The 19554-nt window shown below is 39.7% G+C and overlaps 1 pseudogene; it reads right to left on the reverse strand.

The window, feature by feature from the left end:
• Window positions 1-17705: 17705 nt before the first annotated feature.
• On the reverse strand, window positions 17706-18776 carry LOC134368040 (zinc finger protein 24-like; annotated as a pseudogene).
• Window positions 18777-19554: the final 778 nt, after the last annotated feature.

Below are 19554 nucleotides of genomic sequence, written 5' to 3' on the forward strand. Positions count from 1 at the left end.
CCAACAGAGTGGGAGAAAATATTTGCAAAATATACATCTGAGAAAGTTTTAATATCCAGAATATACAAGGAACTCAAACAACTTTACAGGAAAAAAACAAACAACCCGATTAAAAAATGGGCAAAGGAGCTAAATAGGCATTTCTCAAAGGAAAATATACGAATGGCCAACAGACATATGAAAAAATGCTCAACATCACTCAGCATTTGGGAAATGCAAATCAAAACCACACTGAGATACCATCTCACCCCAGTTAGGATGGCTAATATCCAAAAGACTGTGAACGATAAATGCTGGCAAGGTTCCAGAGGGAACATCATACATTGTTGGTGGGACTGCAAAATGGTGCAGCCTCTAAGGAAAATGGTATGGAGGTTCCTCAAACAATTGCAAATAGATCTACCATATGACCCAGCTATCCCACTGCTGGGAATATACCCAGAGGAATGGAAATCATCAAGTCGAAGGTATACCTGTTCCCCAATGTTCATCGCAGCATTCTTTACAATAGCCAAGTTGGAACCAGCCCAAATGTCCATCACCAGATAAGTGGATATGGAAAATGTGGTATATCTACATAATGGAATACTACTCTGCTATAAAAAGAATGAAATACTGCAATTTGCAACAACATGGATGGACTTAGAGAGAATTATATTAAGTGAAACGAGTCAGGCACAGAAAAAGAAATATCACACGTTCTCACTTATTTGTGGGAGCTAAAAATAAATAAATAAATACACAAAAAATACAGGGGCAAGGGAGAAGAAGACATAACAATTACAATTCCTTGAAAATTATTCGACAAGCAAATACAAAGGACATTGTTGGGAGGGAGGGGGGAGAGGGAGGGTGGAGGGAGGTTTCGGTAATGAGCCACAATAATCAACCACATTGTATTTCGACAAAATAAAATAAAATAATATATTTTAAAAAACAAATATTTATTGAATGTCTAGTACATGCAGGCAGTGTTCTAGTCATTGAAGATAGCAGAGGGAAATAAAGCAGACAAAAATCCCTGCACTTGTGGAACTTACATCTTCGTGGGGGAGATAGATAACAAGCAAGATAAATAAGTAAATTATATAGTATGTTAGATTATTACAAGTTCTAAGGAGGAAATAAAATGGCATAGGAATAAGAAGTGTTGGAATGGAGTGTTAAAATTTTAGATATTGTGGCTAGGGACAGCCTCACTGAGAAGAAGACTTTTGGGTAAAGTTCAGAAGGAAGCGAGGGAACTAGCTGTTCATATATCTGGGGCCAAAAATTCCAAGCAGAGAAAACAGCAAGTGTGAAGGTCCTGAGAAAGGACAGTGTTTGGTGCCTGGAATGCTTGAAGAACAGTGAGGAAGCCAGTGTGGCTGGAGGGAAGTGAATGAGGGAGAAGAGCAGCAATGGATAAAGTAAGACTAATAACAGGGGTCAGTGGGTGGAGGGAGCACCAGACCAGTTAGAGTCTTGGGAGCAAGAGTTATCACTTTGGTTTTTCTAATGAATGAGACAGGAAGCTATTGCAAGGTTTATAGGAGAGGAGTGATGTGACCTGCCTTGTGTGACATGTGTTTCAAAAGGAACATTTTGGCTGCTCTGTACAGAAAACGACTAAGGAGGGTCATGGGCAGAATAGGGAGTACAGTTGGCAGGTTCCTGCAATCATCCAGTTAAAGGTGTTTCATGGTGGCTTGCACCAGAGTAATGGCCATAGGCATGTTGACAATTGGTTAATTTCTGGATAAATATTTGAAGGTAGAACTAACAGGACTTCCTGAGAGACCAGATATAGAGTATGAGGGAGAGAGCAAGCAGACACAAAAATACTGCCTCTGCTGTAAGTTCAATGAAATCCCAAGTCTCTGTCCTTTTAGGTGCCCGTGATAGCACTTTGCATGTAACATATTCTAGTGGTAGGATTCGGACAACCAATCCTGCAGTAAGCCTCTGAACACTGGACTGGCTGTGAATCCTCAGCACAGAGGAATCATTCCACAGGATGATTATACTATGGGACTGGCTGGATTCTTGTCGCCTATGCATGTAAAGGTGGAAGTGCCTGTATAGTATTTCTAGTCAGTCTGCGTGTCTTGAACATCATGCATTTCATAATAAAAAATCACTTCTGATTTTCATTTTCATTTTCTGATTTTCGTTATGCTATTTAACAACCTCTAGTATCAACTGGAGATAACTTAAGTATTTGTGGCAGCCCTCTGTAGTGTGGGCTTCCTCAAATAACTAACACATGGACTGTGTACTCCTAATTAAGATACTTCAGATGTTAACCAAAGCTTCTGGGATATAGATTTAATACTAACCAGATATATTTATACACACATATAAAACATTATATATATATATGTAGTTCCATCCCATTCTCTTTGTTGAAGTATTCAAAAGCAAATTTTCATAAAATTTAACTCTGTTTGGCCTCAGCTCTGGGGCCAAGAAGCATTCAGTTTCTGTAGAACTTGGTGCTTTCATGGTTTGGTCACTGAGAGCCCAGATTCTTGTTTGGAGTGTATCGGCCCATTAACTAGACTGACCTACAATTCCTTCCCTCTTGGTGCCAATCTATGATCACAGAGGTCTCAGAAAGAAATTCCAATGGTATTTCTCCGCACTGCTGTCCCACCTCTGCCCCCACGCCTGTCACCATCAAGATTTGTTTTTCCACTTCCCTTGCACGGTCCAGGATGGACACTGTCAGTGCATCTGAGGGGCAGCTGGCCACCGTCCGTCACTCACCTCTGCTCACCTCACTCTGGTGCCCTGGAGCTCTGCCTCTGGGTGGGTGGGAATGTGGAGGATGGGCTGAATTTGCTTATGCACAGAGAAGGGGAGATAGCAGTCTAAGCTGGGGAATAGCATGATCACAGGCACAACAGTGGAACTATGCATGGCTGAGGAAAGAGGAATTAATCCTACAGGATTGAAGCTAAAAGCCACAATAGAGAAGCAGTGGGAAACCAGGCTGAAACAGAGGTTAGGGCCATGTAATGGAGCGATTTGAAAACCGAGCTGATTCATTTGGCCTTCCTTTCAGTAATGATAGTAATAGCTTCTGTTTGTTGAATGCCTCCAGTGTGCCAAACTCTGTCTTAGGCACTTTTCCTACATTGTTTCATGTGATCATGTTAATGTAGAGATTCTTTTCCCTGTTTTACATTTGAAAGAAACTGAGGCCCAGAGAAGTTCAAATCTCTTGCTCAAAAACTTACTAGCCAGTGAGTGGTACAGCCCAAACTTGAACCTACACCTCTCTGGTTCTTGCTACAATTTGAACGAGTTGCTCTCCTGCTTAAAAACCTTCGGCACTTTGGAAAGCTGAGGCAGAGAGTTCAGTTGAGTCTACAGTGCTGATGCGACTCTAGGCTGATGACCTCCCTCGTTCTTAACAGCCACCTGCTCCTCCCCCTTTCCTTCCAGAAACTCTGGTTCATCCTGAACACCTGCCCCAGTCCTATCATCAGCCCTACACAACTGGGAGCCCTGAAACCTGCTGCCTCACCTGCACAACCTCACCTACCACGGAGAGGAACTTTGGCTCAGCCAGGACAGCAAGTACAATGTGTACTCCTAGGTCTATTTTTGCTTCAGGAGCAGGGATGAGGACAAGGGTCCCTTCCTGATGGACCAGCAGCTGATATAATGCATCAACCACTGCACTGATTACCACCATCCCATTCTGCTTCTCAGGAGTATGGCCACCAAGTGCTGGTCACCCAAGATCGGCCTTGGGTGAGTTCTTTGTGTCTGTCACATCTCTCTCTGTAGGCTACACAGACAGGACACCCAATTATTTTGGGGCTTTCCATCTAGCCATGGGACCAAACTTGCGGCCTGGAGGCAAACTGGATCACACACTTTTCCTGTGTTGTGAACACCCAGCAGGAGAACTATCAGATGTCAGCATCCTGACCAAACAACTAGGGCTGGCCTTTTGGATCCCCATTTCCCTCTATCTCAGAACGCTGATCTGTGAGATCCTTGAAAGCCTGACATTGTCCCCTCTGCCTATGTAGAACCTGAGGGCCAGAGGGAACAAGGCTGAGGAGAGAGCTCAGGATGAGGAAGGATAGGAGACCTGCCCCGGAGGAATAGAGCAGTTCTCACCTTCATCCTGTCACTCCTAGGGCAGCTAATGAGACTGTGACTCTACGGAGCACTTCCTGTTAGCCCACATCAGGACTTGCAGTACCCATCTCTTCACCAGGGCGTGCAGAGCATGGAGAAGGCAAAGTGATAGGCAAGTCTGCTACTGCTAAGGGAAGAGGAAAAGTATGTTCTTGCTGCCTTTGAGCTTGAGAATTGTGCAGTCCCTTGTGCTTGCACCTGTTTCTATTATTTACATTAAATAAATATGTAAGGCTACTAAAAAGACTTTGTGTCATCCTTCGCCTCCTTCTCCTTACTTTAGTCTTTCCCAGTAGAACTGAGACTGGCCTCCAAGTTGTAACCATTCCTACTTCCTTCTTTCCTTTCTATCTGTAATTTTCTCCAGGCCCCAGGTATCAACTTGCTGCAAAGGCCCACTCTTTTGCCTCAGTTTCTCCACTCTACTTCAGCAATATGCTGGGACTGGGGCCCTCTTGAAATTTTACTCAGGCCTCTGAGTTGGTTCCTAGCTCTCTGCCTCTCATCAAATTCTTTCCCAGTGGGAGGACTTCTGCTTTCATTTTTCTAGGGCTCTCTTGCAAATTCAAAACCCCAAGTCTACCACCTGCTTATCAGGATAGTGGTTTAATAGGATTTCCATGTAAGAAAACAATGGTAAGAGGCATCTGAGAATAGAAGAGGGAAAAGATGGTTGATGACTTGGGCACAAGGTCTTAAGGTCACATTCTGATGATAGGATTTATTTTTTATGGGGGGGGGGAATTAAGTTCCTTGATATTGTGTGTAAAGTAACTGACAGTTCCTGGTGCCTAACAACTGCTAGTTTCCTTCCTCCTACCTTCCCTATGTGCTCATATCAGGCCCCCTAGTAACACCTTCTATCCAAGCCCCAGCCTTGCTCCGCACAGTACACTGTGCTTCAAAATGCCCAACTGGCTTGATAACTCTCAACCTAGGTCCTGCCCATTCAGAAAGCTCAGTGGTCAGCAGCCCAGTCTCCTTCAGCCTGGCTACATTTAAAGGTTCTGCGGCTAATTATCATGATCTTCTCCATCCATATATGCTTTTTTTTTGTAAAATATTTTCCCATCCATTATTTCATCGCTTTGTCCCAGGAATACTGTGAAATACCGGCCCAGGCTTTCTCCCACTCGAGGGGAGTCTAGGAGGTGTAGTGACTGGTCCACACTGTAGGAGTGATGACTGCCACTAGCAGAGAGATTCTTTTTGATGGTTTCAAATGTCCCCATTTAAGACAATTCTTGAGTTTCATGGTTATGTGGGAATATGAATATTGATTTTATTTTTAATGAAATTTCTTGTGTTATATTCCAATTGTCAAAGCAATAACATGCTCATTGGAGGACTTTTGGAAAATACAGAACGGTGTAAGGAAAAAGATTTAAAAGTCCCCTGATGTCCACCATTTGGACACTAGCATTGTTTTCTTCCAGACTTTTCTAGTGACCTGAATAATAGTTGCAGTAATAATTGGTAATATTTAGTGAGTACTTACTATATGCAAGCACTATACTAAGGGTTTTGTATTTTTGTATTTCCATATTCACAAAAATCCTATGAGGTACATACATAGTATTATTACCCTTATTAAAACTGATTAATTGAAGCACAGAGAGTTTAAGTTATTTGCCCAAAGTTACCACAACTATTGACTATTGACTCTAGAGTTTGAATGCAGGAAATCTGCTTCTGTACCCCTGCTCCTACCATATGCTCCTACACATATATGTGTGTAAGCTATATTCTACCTATTTCTGCTTGTAAGAATGTAGGCAGATAACGCAGAAAGTGACTTGAATCTATTCATTTACCCTTCTTTGCCACACCATTTCTTTTCACCAGAGCTGCAGAGTCTCAAACATGCTCTCCCTCTAGGAAAAGGCCTATATGCCATGAATTGGCCCAATATCGTGCAACAGGACAGAAGAAAGAAATTAAGAGCCAGATGAGAAGGCTTGCAAGCTGAAGGAAGCCAGGACCAGAGTAAACCACAAGAAATCTATATTCTCCTTACACTCACAGTCTACAACAGACACTTTTGGCAAGCATTCTCCTATCTTCTTGCTAACAGAACCCCAACACTGATCGAGTGTTTGACAGAGATCTCATGCTCTCAAGGAAGGTGGACCAGTACTAGGAGATGAGCCATGATTAGTTTACAACAATTTCAGTAATGTTCTTCCCATTTACTGGTGACTGGCCAGTGAAATAGAAAGGGAGTTCAGCTAGGGAACTTCTGGGAATAGTTGACATCCCTGCCTCATGACCAGATGCCCCCCATGAGACTACCCTATATATCTCATTAGGGACATGAGACTCAGTCAACAGAGAACATGAAATTCTTGCAACTGCGTAGGACAGATTATAAACACTACTAAAGCCCAAAGTAAAGCCTAGAAGGATGGGAGGAGTTGAATGACAGGATTATGGAAGGGGAGGAGGATTCCAGAAAGATGCTATATGACAGGATTAAGCATAGTGAGCTTAGCCAGGGCACGAGGTACTATGACCAATCCAACTTGGATCATATGCCCACCACCTTTATGGCCCAGAAAAAAAGAAAGAAAAAAAGGTAGTAAGCAGACAGAAACAATAGATGGCCATTATTGGAATCATCCACTATTTATATTTTTTTCAGTGCCTTCTTATACATTATCTGCTTTGAGAGGTCTGCCAAACCCCCAATTCCCATTCTCTGAGAGATGGATTCCTCCTAGCCATAAGGGTGGGATACTGGCAGCCATACTGTAACCCTGACTCCTGGGCTAAACTGATTGAACCACATAAGATCCCTGATCCAAGCTAGAACAACCAGATTGCATCCTGAGAATTTGTAATTGGAATCCAGAGATGCTAGTCAGTCTTTTTTTGGTCACTTAAACCCAGGACTTATAAACCCAATAGCTCTGGGGAAGCTATATTTAGTCAAGTTCATGGAAAAGCAGAGAAATCAGGATTGCAAAGAGAAGACTAGAGTGGCTATGGAAAGACAAAAGACCACAGGGATTGTGAGGGTGACTAAAAGAATCAGAGAACTGCCTTCATTCCTGATGACTTTCCAGTTCCCTCCTGAAATATGGTTATACTTACTTTGTGTTCCATGAATCTCCCCATATCTTATAACAAGCCCTCATTTTAACTAAGCCAGCTCAAGGAGGTTTCTGTTGCTAGCAACTTGATGAAGATACTATATTGTTTGGTCCTCAGACCAAATGAAGTCAAGGTAGTTAGTCATTATCCTCCTTTTACAGACAAAGAAACTGAGGGCCTCCCACCTCCCTACCCCCAGAGGTCAGCAAGAAGGTAGAGAGTGGTTTCCAGTGAGGTACGCCTAATGGAGGCTGTGCAGCCTTGGGCAACTCACAGAACGTTATTGGACCTAAGTCTGAAGTATGTCAATGAGTAATCTCTAGAGTTCTTGAGTTTCTTGAATTAAAGACCCATTTAAAATCCCAGGAATGAAGCATTTAGTTTTTTCTTATGGAAAACCTCCTGTGACAAGAGTTTGACTCTTCTCTGTGCTTCCATAGTCACCTATGCTTCTCTATTAGAGCACTTCTAACACTGTGTTGAAATTGCCTGTTTACCCCTCTAGACTATGATCTCTGCAGATCATTGTTTATAGTGACTAGCACACATCAGGTGCTCGATATGTTGAATGACAAAAAGAAAAAAATGTCATCTTTTGATCGTTTTCTTTCCTGACTACATCTCATCTGAATGTTGCACGTGACACAGTTGGATACATGGAGAATAATGTCTATAAGTAGAAAGAGTGTTGAAGGCACACATGGCTTCCAGGATCAGCTGTGTTACTAATGAGAGGGCTGTGTGACTTTAGGAAAATCATTCTCCATCTGAAAAACCAAGGCATTGGGTTATATGGTCTCTCAAGTAGACATTTATTATTTTGTGACATCTTTGAGTCCTTTTCCTTCGTTTGGGCACTCTCCTACCTTACGAGTCCATATTTTCCCAAAGCAGAAACCAGAAATCTTGCATTCCTAACTTCCCTTGCCATTAGATTACAATCATATGATTTAGAGTCTATCAAACAGACAAACCCAACTGACATTTAGAAGAGAATTTAATTTGGAAGAGAGAGATAATGGAGGCACTGCTCAGAATCCATTCTGGAAAGTGTGGGGGACAGACAGCCAGTTTTCACAGGCAGTGGTGCTAAAGGGCCTCACAGTGATGCTTTGGGGCCTGGCACTGGTGTTGAAGCTACACTTGCCTACCTGTAGCAGCAATAGTGCCTCTCCAAAGAAGCTCAGTGGGGCTTTGTTTTTGAAGGCAACATTTCTCCGGTTCCCTGGCCAATACAAATTTTTCTGAGGTATTTAATGTGCTTGAATCCCTATTTTTCTGCTAAAACTAGCCAGAATGAATTTTATCGTTTGTTTGGAACCAAGAACCCTTACCAATGCGGTCTCTGAGGCCCTTAATCACACTAATTTTTTTTTCATAGCCCTCTCTCTTCAGAAATGACCCTGCAAGTCTCCAGTGCTTGTCCCAAGAGGTAGAGACAGTTGTGCTAGTTAGGGAAACTGCAAGCAGTTCTCTATAAGTAGACTGCAAACCTCTAAATGGGATTGGCAAGGTCAAAGAGCAGGCAGGCATCAACTCAGGCAGACCTTGGTAAGCCTTGGTGCTTAAGGATTTTGGACTTTATCTTTTAGAACAGCAGTTTCCAAACTTTGTGGTCTTAAGGCCCCTCTACAGTAAATTCTTAAAAATTATTGAGGACCCCAAAAAGCTTCTGTTTAAATAGACTGCATCTAATTGATTTTTACCACATTAGAAGTTAAACTGAAAAATATTTTAAGTATTCATTCTAAAATAAGAATAAGCCCACTACATGTTAGCAAAAATAACATTTTATGAATTTTTCCATTATTTTAAGCATATTTTCTAATGTTTTCCAAAATCAAAATATAAATAACTGAAAAGAGTGGTATTGTTTTACATATTTTCAGATCTCTCTAATTTAACAGAAGGCACTTGGATTCTCTTATCTACTTCTAAATTCAATCCTCTGCATTATGTTGTTATGGTTCAAGTACATGAAAAAAAATCTGACTTCATAGGTATGTGGTTGGAAAAGGGAGGACCTCATGGAGCCATTTAAAGAATCTCAGGGACCCCCAGGGACCCTTGGACCTTATATTAAGAAACCTTGGTTCAGAGCAATGGGAAGTCATTAAAGGCTTCTCAGCAAAGGAGTGACACGAGCAGGGTTTCAGAGGCAGCACATGTTGTACTCTCTGTGAATGGTGCTAGTAACACTGTGGCCTTGGCATAAGAGAATAAGAGGGAGGTCATGAAGGACAATTAAGAAGCTATTGTATTAGTCCGGGAGGGAAATGATCTTGGCTTGGTTCACTGCAGGTTTGGAGAGTAGGGGACAGGAACTTGAATTCAGCTCCTTCTGACTTCAGTATCCATGCTCTACTCTCAGTATCAGTGGTCTCCAAACACGATCTGTTAAAAAATAATTGAGAAACAAATTGAGCATACCTACCAATGTCCCAAATGTATTATGTCCATTATGGATGAAATTTTAAAATAAGATAAATTGAAATAAATATTTTTAAAGTTCTTAACTATGATAGCTTTATACTATAAGTAACTGATATCTCAAGTTACAAAGTATAAGCACTTAGGACAAGGTTTATTTCTAATGATCATGAGCATATATCCAGATTTCAAAACATCTTCTTAAAAATGCTGAATGTTGAAGCCAATGTCTTGTCAGATCTCATTAGATTGTCAATGGTCTTAACTTCTAGTGTGACTGATAAAATTCTCTTACCCGAAGTGCCAGCTCTGCCATGTTTGGTTGCTTGGGGCTTATGTTTTTTTATTTTTGTTTTGCATGTGTTTACATTATTTTTTCTTTAATTCAGTTTCTTTGCAGGTGTTTTTTTAAGTAATTTGCCCATTTTGTGAGCATTACTTTTTCAAAAAACCTAAAATATATAAATCCGTAATTCCAACTTAACTGAGATCACGTGAGCTGAGAGTTTCCATACATCAGCTAGTGTGTGGCACTACCAATCCTCCTGCTGTCGGAGCTCCCACTCTCCTCTGAAGATACCTCACCTACAGTATGTGACAGGTGAAAGTGCCACTGTCAATCCTTATATTAAATATCAAGGAACTGTAGTTTCCTATTTTCAAGTTAAAAACTAAATATGAAAAAAATAATTTCTAATATTTTCTCCCCCCACCTCAGTGGACCATCCTGCAGTCCTCAGTTTGGAGCCCTCTGCTGTGGACCAAGAAACACACCCAAGGAGTGAGTAGAAGTAGGGGAGCACTTTTTGATATCATATCCAGAATTAGCTCTGGCACACTTATTCTACCGCAGCTCTGATCTAGGCTCAGATACCTCACACAAGTGCCTCCTGACCAGAGATTTTTGGTTTTTTAGACCTACAGGTGTTCTCCCCCCACTAACTGGCACTGATACTTAATTCAGAGATAAACTAATAATAAGGAATGGTTTTACAATCTTTTCAGAGGTACTTGCTTATCTTAGAGAACCAAAAGCGGCAAAAGTTAATGTGGGTTGCAGAATAAAACACTTATTTAGGTACTTGTTCTGTGCCTATCAATGCTCTAGTCACTTTCACATACATTATCTTTAATCATATACCTTTAATCTTTGCAACAAGTTTGTGCGGTAGATGTTAATAGTACATGAAGAGAACAGTATGTTCTTCCACCACAATGCCTAGCATAGGTGGGTACTCAAATATTTGTTCACCTAATCTTCCACTCAAATTTAAATTAAAGTTGCCTTTAATGAATAAGAGTTGGAAGAATCAAAGTGCATGAGATCAATCATCTGCAGAAATAAACCCTTTCTCCAAAAGTGGTGCAGTATTAGTTAGGATATCATTGTAGCTTCTGCAACCAAAAAAGCCAAAATAATGGCTGAAACAAGATGGGAGTTTATTTTTCTTTCACATAAGGGTGTGAGCTGACTCTACTCTTCAAAGTTGTCAGGGACCCAGGCTTCTTTTACTTATTGCTCCATCGACTCTCTGATGTTACTCTCATCTTCATGGTCAGATTGGCTCAAAACGTATCATTCCAGTCAATAAGAAGGTTGAAACAGGACGGGTGGACATACTCCTTCTCTTGAAGGGCACAATTCAGCAATAGCCCATACCACTTCCACTTACCTTCTACTGGCAAAAACTTACCTTTCCCTCGATGTGTGTCACATAATCATACCTAGCTACAGGGAAGGCTGAGCAATGTCTTTATTTTTGGAAGCCATGGGCCAGCTAAGCCCTATGTGTTTTATTATTGTGACAGGGGAGGAGAGAACAGATATGGGAGAGCAACCAGCAGTCTCTGCCACAGGTGCCCATTCAACAGTTTTAAATGGTGATGTTGCCAGTGACCTAGGGTATTTTCTGACTTCTAGGCAAGAGCCTGAGACTCCCTAAGATCTCCACTGGAAGACGTCAATATCCAAAGTAATTAATCTAGGACCATGCCAGTGATGTGGTTATCTCATAGTGACTAAAAGGGAATCTATTGAAAGAACAGGCAAACGCTAAGAATGGATGGGTACATCCAAATCTGGTTGGGGACTTACCTGTCTCAGGCCAACTTACATGTATAAATCCTGGGAAGAAACACCCTTAGAGTGGAGATGGGTATGTTAGGATAGTAGAGCTTGATTATAATCTCAGATTATGTCACCCGGCTCCCTTTGTTTACTTCTGTGGAACAGAAGCAGCATTTGGGATTTCTTAAGTCATCTCTCTTTTTGAGAAGAGAATATGCTGAACAGTCAATCTTTATGTTGCATTGACTTGGCAAGTGTGTTTCCCAATATGGCACCTTGCTCTGTTAGGCAGTCCCTTGGGATTTTGCCAACTATGAGTCAGGACCCCAGATCTATTTTCTCATTCATTCATGCATTCATTCAACCAATATTTACTATTAATATGGGCCAGGTGCTGTGCTAGTCACTGGACCACTCTGGGACAAAATGATAACATTATGTTCCTAACCCACCTAGCTGAAGATGTATCCCAGAATGATCATTAAAAGCATGAAATTTCTCTGGGATTTGGTACAGAAAGAAAGATTCATCAAACTGGTTGCATTTACTAATCATATCTACAAACACATCACTTAATCTGCTATGATCAAGTGGAATCCTTGTGAAAGGTTCTGAACATCACCATCTTCATACCTCCTAAATTCTGAAACGTATTTAATACCTTCCTCATTTTGTGTTTAAATAAATAAATTTGTGAAAGCCATTTTAAAATTATGCAGAGTTGCAGCCCAGAGGAACACTTCATAGTATCAATTTTAGGAGATTTATTTAATGCATTTAATACAACTGGTAACTGAAAAATCTATTTTGTCTGTGTAAGTAAAAAATAAAGGCAGTTATCTGGTCAACTCTATGAAAATCTGCACGTATTTAGTGTATATTCTACCTTCATTACTTCTGGCAAGATGTTCTGCACTCAATTGTACTCTTCCTTTTCTTTCCTGTTGGTTGTGCTTTAATTATTTTTTATTAGCATATTCATTATTACGAATCATGATTTTTCTTTATGCCCTTTACCCAGCTCCCCAAACCCCTTTCCTCCACCCCACCCCCCATCTCTAGCATCCTTAGGTTTGTTCTCTCCTTCTGAAAGTTCAACGTATTGCTCTGGTCTTTTCTTGCTTGCTTGCTTGCTTGCTTTCCATCTTTCTTTCTTTCTTTCCTTCTTTCTTAGCACCCAGTAATGAGTGGGAACATGTGGTATTTCTCTTTCTTTCTCTGGCTTATTTCACTTAACATAATTTTCTCCAGACTCATCCATGTTGTTGCAAATGGCAGAATTTCATTCTTTTTTATGGTTGAGTAGTATTACATTGTATATATATACCACATTTTCCTTATCCAGTTGTCCATCGATGGACACTTAGGTTGGTCTCATATTTTGGCTATTGTAAATAGAGCTGCAATGAACATGGGAGTGCAAGTATCCCTTTGACATGATGATTTCCATTCCTTCGGATATATACCCAGTAGTGGAATTGCTGGACCATATGGTAGCTCTATCTAGTTGTATGAGGAACTCCATACTGTTTTCCATAATGGCCATGCTAATTTAGTCCCACCAACAGTGTAGAAGAGTGTCCCTTTCCCAGCATCCTCACCAGCATTTGTTATTCTCGGCCTTTTAATAATGACCACTCTAACTGGGGTGAGATGATATCTCAATGTAGTTTTGATTTGCATTTCTCTGATGATTTAGTGATACTGAACAATTTTTCATGTACCTGTTGGCCATTTGTGTGTCTTTCTTTGAAAAACGTCTATTCATCTTCTTTGTCCTTTTTTTAATTGGATTATTTGGTTTTTTACAGTATAGTTGTTTGAGTTCTTTATATATTCTGGATACTAATCCCTTGTTGGATGTATAGTTTGCAAATATTTTCTTCCATTCCATAGGTTGTCTTTCCACTTTGTTGATTGCTTCCTTTGCTGTGTAGAAAGTTTTTACTTTGATATAATCCCATTTGTTTATTTTTTTTCTTTTGTTGCTTGTGCTTTGGGGTCCTATTCATAAAATCTTTGCTCAGTCCTACTCCCTGGAGTGTTTCCCCTCCATTTTCCTTTAGTAATATTATGATTTCAGGTCTTATGTTTAAGTCTTTAATCCATGTTGAGTGGATTTTGGTATATTGTGAGAGGTACAGTTCCAGTTTCATTCTTCTGCAAATAGATATCCAGTTTTCCCAGAACCATTTATTGAAGATGCAGTATTTTCCCCAATGTATGTTCTTGATGCCTTTGTCAAAGATCAGTTGGCTGTATGTGGGTTGATTCCTGGGCTTTCTATTCTGTTCCATTGATATGCATGTCTGTTTTTATACCAGTACCATGCTGTTTTGGTTACAATAGCTTTGTAATATAATTTGAAGTAAGGTTGCCTCTGGCTTTATTTCATTTTTTGTTTTTGCTCAGGACTGCTTTGGCTATTTGGCATCTTTTGTTTTTCCATATGAATGTTAGGATTGCTTTTTCTATTTCTGTGAAGAATGTCACCGGTATTTTGATGGGGATTGCACTGAATCTGTAGATTTGGGTAAAATGGACATTTCCATGATGTTAATTCTTCCCATCTAAGAGCACTGTATGTCTTTCTACCATTTTGTGTCCTCTTTAATTTCTTTCAGTAGTGTTTTGAAGTTCTCATTGTACAGATCTTTCACCTCCTTGGTTAAATTGGTTCCTAGGTATTATATTTTTTTGGCAACTATTGTAAATGGGCTTGCTTTCTTGATTTCTTTTTCTGCTACTTCATTACTGGAGTATAAAAATGCTACTATTTGGGGGTGTTGATTTTGTATCCTGCAACATTACTGAAATTATTAATCAGCTCTGATAGTTTTTTTGGTAGAATATTTAGGTTTTTCTCTGTATAAGATCATGTCATCTACAAACAGGGAGAGTTTGACTTCAACCTTTCCAATCTAAATGCATTTATTTCTTTCTCATGCCTGATTGCTCTTGCTAGTACTTCCAATACTATGTTAGATAGGAGTGGTGAGAGTGGTCATTCTTGTCTTGTTCCTGTTCTTATGGGGAAGATTTCAGCTTTTTCCCATTCGGGATGATATTCGTGATGAGTTTGTTGTAAATGGCTTTTACTGTGTTGAGATAATTTCCTTCTATGCCTAATTAACTGAGAGTCTTTGTCCTGAAGGGATGTTAAATTTTGTCAAATGCTTTTTCTGCATCTATTGAGATAATCATATGGTTTCTGTCTTTGGTTTTGTTGATGTGATTTAACACATTTATTGACTTGTGTAGGTTGAACCATCCTTGCATCCCTGGGGTGAATCTCACTTGGTCATGGTGTATAATTATTTTGATATGTTATTATATTCTGATTGCTAACATTTTGTTGAGGATTTTTCCCATCAAGGATGTTGGGCTATAATTTTCTTTTTTTGTCATCTTTATCTGGTTTTGGTATCAGGGTGATGCTGGCCTCATAGAATGAGTTTGGGAGAACAGCTTCTGTTTCAATTTTTGGAAAAGTTTGAAGAGAAGTGGTATTAATTCTTCTTTAAAAGTTTTTTTGTTTGTTTGTTTGTTTTTGTTTGTTTGTTTTTTTAAAGATGACCGGTAAGGGGATCTTAACCCTTGACTTGGTGTTGTCAGCACCATGCTCAGCCAGTGAGTGAACCAGCCATCCGTATATGGGATCCGAACCCGGGGCCTTGGTATTATCAGCACCGCACTCTCCTGAGTGAGCCACGGGCCAGCCCTTTCTTTAAAAGTTTGATGAAATTCAGCTTTAAAGCCATCTGGTCCTGGGCTTTTCATTGCTGGAAGATTAATGATTACTGCTTCAAACTCATAGTTTGTTATTGGTCTATTCAGGGTTTCTATTTCTTCCTGGTTCAGTCTTGGTAGTTTGTATGTGTTCAGAAATTTATCCATTTCCTCCAGGTTTTCATATTTGTTGGTGTACAGTTGTTTATAATATTCTCTAATAATTCTTCATATTTCTGTGGCATCAGTTGTAACGTCTGTTTCATTCCTAATTTTTGTTATTTGAGTCTTCTCCTTTTTTTGTCTATTTCTTTCTTTCTAATGGTTTGTCTATTTTATTTATCTTCTCAAAAAACAACTTTTTGTTTCATCTATCTTTTGTATCATTTTTTGTGTCTCTATTTCATTTAGTTTTGTTCTGATCTTAATTATGTCTTTCTATCTACCACTTTTAGGATTGGATTGTAGTTGCTTTTCTTGTTCTTTGAGGCACAGTGTTAGGTTGTTTAGTTGAAGTCTTTCCATTCTTTTGATGTAAGCATTTATTGCAATAAACTTCCCTCTTAATACTGCTTTTGCAGTATCCCACAGGTTTTGTTATGATGTATCTTTATTTTTGTTAATTTCAAAAAAAATGTTTTCTACAGTCCCATGTTTATTGCATCTCTGTTTATAACAGCCAAGATATGGAACCAACATAAATGTCCATCAGTGGATGACTGGATAAGGAAATTGTGGTATATATACACTATGGAATACTACTTTACCATAAAAAAGAATGAAATACTCCCACTTACAACAACATGGATGAACCTGGAGAAACTTATGTTGAGTGAAACAAGAAAAGCACAGAGGGATAAATACCACATGTGCTCACTCACATGTGGGAGCTAAGAGAGAAAGGAAGGAAGGAAAGAAAGACCACAGTAGTGCCATGGTCTAAAAGAGGGAAGGAATATTCCTAGGCATACAAATTGGAGTTTCAGGGAGAGGCGGAGGGGGAGGGAGGTTGGGGGATAATTGGGTGGGATAAGGGGTGCAATAGTAATTTCTAGTAATAGGTATGCCCCCAGTATGAATCTGGCCCTCACATTGTGTGCAGGAGGGGTGACAATTAACTTTGTACCTCATGACTATTCTAAATAAATAAATACATAGAAATGTTTTGGTTTCCTGTTTAATTTCTTCTGGGACCCTCAGGTAATTCAGGAGTCTGTTGTTTAGTTTCCATGCACTTGAGTAGTTTCCAGAGTTTTGCTTGTTATTGATTTGCAGTTTTAATCCATTACAGTCTGAAAAGATACTTGGCATGATTTCAGTTTTTTAAAATTTGCTGAGACTTGATTTGTGACCTAACATGTAGTCTATCCTGGAGAATGTTCCAGGTGCCAATGAGAAGAATGTATATTCTCTAGCTGTTGGATGAAATGTTCTGTAGATGTCTGCCAGTTCCAATTGGTCCAAGATATAGTTTGAATCCTGTGTTTCTTTGTTGATTTATTGCCTGGAAGATCTGTTCAATGCTGAGAGAGGGGGGTTCAGGTCACCCACTATTATTGTACTAGGGTCTATCTCTTTTTTTAGGTCTATGAGTGTTTGCTTTACATATCTAGGTGCTCCACTTTTGGGTGCATACATACTTATGATTATTATGTGTTCTAACTGGATAGATCCCTTTATCATTATATAATGGCCTTCTTTGTCTCTCTTTATGTTTTTTTGGCTTAAAGTCTATTTTATCTGATATGAGAATAGCTACTTCTGCTCATTTTTGGTTTCCATTTGCATGGTGTATCTATTTCCATCCCTTTACTTTTATTTTTTTTTAATTCCTCTGTTGCCTTTTAATGCAGAAGGGAATGTATCCTTACAAAGAACATTTCAGTGATCAATACAGAAATGATATATTCATCTAAAAAAGGAAACTTTTAAGAAAGGGACAAATAATCAGGTAGTTCATTATTTGGAAAAATAATAGAGAATATAAACATCACATGGAAAATTTAGGCATTAACACCTAAATTAAGTTTAAAATTTCAGTTTCTAGGCAGGTATGACACCATTTCTTTCAAGATAAAATAATAATGTTGAGTGAAGATTTTTTACATTTCCCAGTAAATTTTCTGACAGTCAATAGGGAAAAAAACTATTCTGCATCATTTCATGGTTTTAATTTTGTCTTCATTTCTGAAGAAAAACACCTGAGTTCTGATTCTTTTTTAAAAAATTTCCTAAACTTTCAAAACATTCAGTTTTTCTGGTGTCTAAAAAGATTTGAGTTTTGACTATAGGACTTCCCAAGCTATATGCATTCGTAAGGTTTCTCCCCAGTATGGATTCTCTGAGGATAAATAAGCCCAGAATTCTGGCTAAAGGCTTTCCCACATTCAAGACATTTGTAAGGTTTTTCTCCAGTATGAACTCTGTCTCTGGTTTTGCACAAGAATGGAACTTCTGCTGAATGCTTTCCCACACTCAACACATCCATAAGGTTTCTCCCCACTATGGATTCTTTGATGAAGAATAAGGGCCAAGTCCTGACTGAAGTGTTTCCCAAATTCATCACATATATGTTGCTTCTTTCAAGAGGGATTTCTCTTTGTTTCAAATGTGTCTTTAGGGAAACAGGCATATCCATATTTAAAATTTTGAGGGACACCTATATTAAGAGTGCCAGGAACTTCATGGGATTCTACTGCTGAAGGAATTGCTTGCTTTGGAGCTTGCACTCCATATTCAGTTCTAGCATCATCATCACAGTGCCTTAGAGAACGGAGCTCCCAGGATACCCACCTGAGCTGGTTCTCCACAGCATCAAGCTCAGAACTTGGTAATCCCTGAGCTTCTTCTTGAGATACTATCTCCTGTTCTAGTACTTCCTGTTTTCGTTGATGGAGAGAAACCAGCTGTCCAGCATCATCAAGTTCACTTTCCAAATCTTTCGGCACTGTCACTGCCTCCTCTCCATTCTCTGTATGATGCTCTCAAACCCAAGTCTGTAGCACCTTGGGTAGGATGGCAACAAACTGCTCCAGCACTACTAGCTCCAAGATTTGTTCTTTTGTGTGTGTCTCTGGCCTGAGCAACAGACAGCAAAGTTATTGGAGCTGGCTCACAGCCTCACAGGGCCCAGGTGAATCCTGGTATCCAAACTGCCTGAATCACTGTTGGAAAACCTCTGGATCAGGGAGATGGTTCCAGGGGATACTTGATCCCTCTTTGCCATCATGATCTTCTTCAAATTTCACTATCAGAATTTCTTCCTCTTCATCTGGATTTGGATGATTATTGAATCATCTTCCACTGACTGAGCAGACATCCTGATTTATAAAATACTTTAAGAAAAGACAATCAAGGCAGGATATAAGCCTTAGAGAAATGCCCTATTGGTGCAGTCCACGCCATGGCGGGGTCTTGAAAAGAACAGCTTGGGCTGCCCTCTCCGAGTTGGCAAGGCCCCGGAGGGAGAGCTGCTGGCAGGGCCCCAGCTACCAGCACTTGCTTTCACTGTAAAGATCTTTGCCTTGGCATAGTGGTGCTGCCTTTGCTTTCTCTTTTGATGTTTTGGTCAGCGTGGCAGTTTCCTGAGTTTCCAAAAGATGCAAAACATGACACACAAACAGTTGTTGTCATAAAATTAGATTATCCCACAAAAGATCCGGGAAGATTGAACAATTCCAAATTGTCCCTTTTGAGTCAATATATTACACCAACGGATGTTTTAAAAACACCTTATGAGTAGCCATGAGCAATTGTTTTTACCAAAGAAATTAATAAACAATAGAAATCCCCATCCTCTTCCCACCATCTGGGTAAATGGTTATATGGATTATAAAATGGGGTAAGGAAAAATTTGGTACCCTCCTAGGGGACGTCCTAAATATGACTTAGGTTGGCAAACGCCATTTACAGGGGATTACATTGATGGTAAGAGAATGGTTGGAATTAATGGGAAAAGATACTATAGAAGAAATTAAGCTTATGAGAAAGAATGCATAGAAACCCTGTTACTCACTGGTGTCCTAAGTTAAATAAAAATATCTTAGTAAGATATTGGGACAAAAACATATGATGCACAACTTTCCCTCCTAACTATA

Source organism: Cynocephalus volans, chromosome X (genome assembly GCF_027409185.1).
Source record: "Cynocephalus volans isolate mCynVol1 chromosome X, mCynVol1.pri, whole genome shotgun sequence".
NCBI classification, from domain to species: domain Eukaryota; kingdom Metazoa; phylum Chordata; class Mammalia; order Dermoptera; family Cynocephalidae; genus Cynocephalus; species Cynocephalus volans.